General features: G+C 59.7%; 1 pseudogene; it reads left to right on the top strand.

Moving 5' to 3' along the window:
- Window positions 1–267: 267 nt before the first annotated feature.
- On the top strand, window positions 268–2,517 carry LOC137150731 (N-acetyllactosaminide beta-1,3-N-acetylglucosaminyltransferase 3 pseudogene; annotated as a pseudogene).
- Window positions 2,518–3,582: the final 1,065 nt, after the last annotated feature.

The raw sequence follows: 3,582 nt of genomic DNA, 5'->3' as shown, positions 1-3,582 counted from the left end.
AACAGATGAAATGGTCTTAAAACAGCTAGACGTAGAGAAAGTAAGTGAACATTTAAAAGGGTAAAACAATACGAGTCAGTTGAGGTTTTAACTTTTGATTAAAGTTACAGTGTGTCAGGCTGAAGTGCTTTTGGTAGGAAGGGGGGGTGTGCGTTTGCGGCTCGGTTCTTTCATTTCTTTTTCAAAATCAAGATTTTGGCCAACAAGGCGAGGGGTGAAGGCTTGGAGATGTAGCCCCATGTTATCTCTCAGCTCCTGCCTCTGTCTCCCTCACAGCGGAAGATGGTGTCCCCCAGGAGCTACAAGCTCGAGGTCTTCGCCCTGGTCACGGTGGGGCTTGTTGGCCTCCTCTTCCTCCTCCAGTCCAACGACGGTGAGTTCTTGCTGAAGAAGGCCACGCGAGTCAGCGCCGCCAGCACCCCTGGCCCCGGCCCCAGCCCAGCCCAGCCCAGCGTGCTCACCACCCAGCCGCCTGTCCTCAAGTGCCAGGAGAACTCCTCGGCGGCCAACATCTCCGGCTTCGCCAGCCTGCCGGGCCACATCCAGGATTTCCTGCGGTACAGGCACTGCAAGGAGTTCCCCCTGCTGCTGGACGCGCCCAACAAGTGTGGGGGGGTCGCGGGGTCCCCCGGGGTCTTCCTCCTCCTTGTCATCAGGTCGTCCCCCGGGAACTACGAGCGGCGGGAGATCATCCGCAAGACCTGGGGGGAGGAGAGGGCGTACCAAGGGGTGCACATCCGCCGGCTGTTCCTGTTCGGAACGGCGCGGGACGCGCGGGAGGCCTGGAAGCTGGACTGGCTGCTGCGCATGGAGGCGGCGGAGCACGGCGACGTGCTGCAGTGGGCTTTCCACGACACCTTCTTCAACCTGACCCTCAAGCAGGTGCAGTTCCACCGCTGGATGGAGGCCCGCTGCCCCGGCGCCCGCTTCGTCTTCAACGGGGACGACGACGTCTTCGCCAACACGGACAACATCGTGCACTACCTGCTGGGCATGCAGGGGGCCAACGCCGGCGACCGGCACCTCTTCGTGGGGCAGCTCTTCACCAACACGGGCCCCGTCCGTGGAAGAGGAGCAAGTACTACGTGCCCGAGCAGGTCACCGCCGCCAAGACCTACCCACCCTACTGCGCGGGCGGCGGGCTGCTGATGTCGGGCTTCACTGCCCGCACCATCTACAAGGAGTCGCTGGGCATCGAACTCGTGCCCATAGACGACGTCTACCTGGGCATGTGCCTGCAGAAAGCGGGGCTGGCCCCGGCCTCCCACATGGGCATCCGGACCGGGGGCGTCAGGGTGCCCTCGTCCCGGCTGGAGTCCTTCGACCCCTGCTACTACAAGGAGCTGCTGCTGGTGCACCGCTTCGTCCCCTACGAGATGCTGCTGATGTGGCGAGCCCTTCACGGGCCGGAGCTGCGCTGCGGGAAGAAGCTGGAGGTGTACCAGAGCGACTGAGCGGCGTGCGGGGGGAGGGGACGCCAGGGAGGGATGGAAGGACAGGTCCGAGGTGATGCCGCCCATCTCGGTCTTCGCGGCTGTGCCCCAAGTTCCGCAAACCAGTCACCTGTGCCGGCCCGGGATGCCTCTTCCCGGAAGTCCCATCGCTGGGGGGCAGGGAGGCTTCCAGGAACACGCCTCAGCAGGGTGGGCCAGAGCTTACGATTGATGCTCTCCACCCTCTTGGCGCGTGGGGACCTTGTGCTCCAGGATGGAAAACTGCCTGGGGGCTCGGACGCTGCCTCGCCTGTCCGTCCGGCGGCAGGACCCCGCAGGGAGATGGGCTGGAGCTGACAGCTGGCTTCAGGGCAAACCGGCCCACGCTGAATCTGTGCTGGAGACGCAGGCTGTAAAACTGAATTTCTGCTGGTTTACGGGGGAGCAAATGGGGCCCTCGCTTCAGCTCCGGCTCAACTGTGTCCAGACCGTGCTAACAACCCTTCCGCCCCCTGCCCTCACGCCCCGCGGGGCCCAGTCCTGCCTGGCGCTGTTGACTGATTCTCCAAAGCTCTGCTCTGCCTCTGAAAGTCCGGCCTCGTTCAGGTTCCCAATGCCTTACAACTCAGGGCGGACAGTGGCTGTCCTAGCCTGGAGATAGGAACGGGCCCTTTGAATTCAGACCTGGGGCTTGGTTAACGGGAGAACTGGCAGGGCCAGAAGGGCACCGGGGGAATAGGGGCCTTGGTAGAGCCTCGCCGGCCAATTGTTCTGCCCCAGGGCTGGGGGGACCTGAGATTTGAATGGCTGTTAAGCTTGACCCCAGCGATTTCTGTTCCTCAGGCCAGAAAGCTGTAACTTTGCACCAACGGAGCTGGGTGCGTCTTTAAACCTGCCCGGCGCATCCTTCTAGTTCCAGCAAGTTTCTGGTGACGCTTTGCCATTTAGTGCCTTTCACAAGGTAATGAATCAAAGGTTCCCAGATAGCTGGCCTGTGTTTGTTTGTTTTTTCTGTTTAAAACCAGCTCTTCATCTGCTCCTCTCGGCAGTTCTGGCTTGCATTGTCATCTGCCATCTGTTCTGAGCCTGGGATGTTAATCGTTAAGCTTCATGCACACCTGAAGTGAAGAATTGCACGGATTAAATGCGCTGCTCAGATTAAAACGTTTTATTAGAGGAAATGTTTAAGCACAAAACAATACAGCGATAGTCAAGGTTCAAAAAGCACAGTAATACAGCATCCGGGGATGATATGCAGTGGGGGGGAATAGGGGGTGATCGAGGATGAGCTGTGGCCCCGTGGGAGGGGCTGGGGGGTGGGGCTTGAGGGTTGCAGGGGAGGTATGCGAGGGGGGGATGCAATCCAGCATGGAGGGGGCGTCCCTGGGAGGCATTTGCCAGGGAAGGCAAGTGAGTCCCTGTGTGGGGGTGAGAGTGGAGGTCAGGGGAAGACGATAGGAGATACATATGTGGGCATGAGGGCACATTTCAATGCATAGTAAAGTCATTGGGGGCAGGATCCAGTAGGAAAGAGTACCAAAGTGCATACGGGGTGAAATGATTCTCATTAGTCCAGTGTTCCTTATGGTCGACTGGCAGGTCAGCCCCGTCTTCTTTCTTCATGGAGTGAGTCCATGCGTGGGGGTGGGAATGGGAGCTGGGGGGGGGCAATGATGATGGGGTGGGATGGGCTGCAGTGTCCCGAATGGGGCGTGGTGGTGTCAGGCTATATCCATCCCCTTCCTGCACCTCCCCAGCCTGCACTAAAAAGAAAACACCAAGTGGGAGGAAACTAAGTATCCGGTTCTAGTTGAGTCACGTTTTCTGGCACGATCTCCCCTCCCCGACGGTGGCAGAGTTTTCACCCGCCCCAGGCGTCATGTGTGGAATCGCTCAGGACTTTGCAACCCCGACCTGGGGGATGCAGTCACCAGCTCCCACATCTGGATCTGGAAACGGTTGCCCCTCCCTGATGTTTGGGGTCGTGGGCTTCGGGCTCCCTCCCTCTGCAGCAGTCTCTCAGCACCCCGTGCTGAATCCAGGGCGCCTGGCCTGGGGCAATCGTCACTTCTTCCACCGGCCATCGGAGGAAGTTGTTTCAATCTGCCGCATCCTCTGGCACCCAGCGTGCTGCATCCTGTAGCCGTGA

The sequence above is a fragment of the Emydura macquarii genome, unplaced genomic scaffold (assembly GCF_026122565.2).
Source record: "Emydura macquarii macquarii isolate MOO-44397 ecotype Brisbane River unplaced genomic scaffold, CSIRO-AGI_Emac_v2 contig_199, whole genome shotgun sequence".
Classification (NCBI taxonomy): domain Eukaryota; kingdom Metazoa; phylum Chordata; order Testudines; family Chelidae; genus Emydura; species Emydura macquarii.
This window is presented reverse-complemented; position numbering and strand designations above follow the sequence as displayed.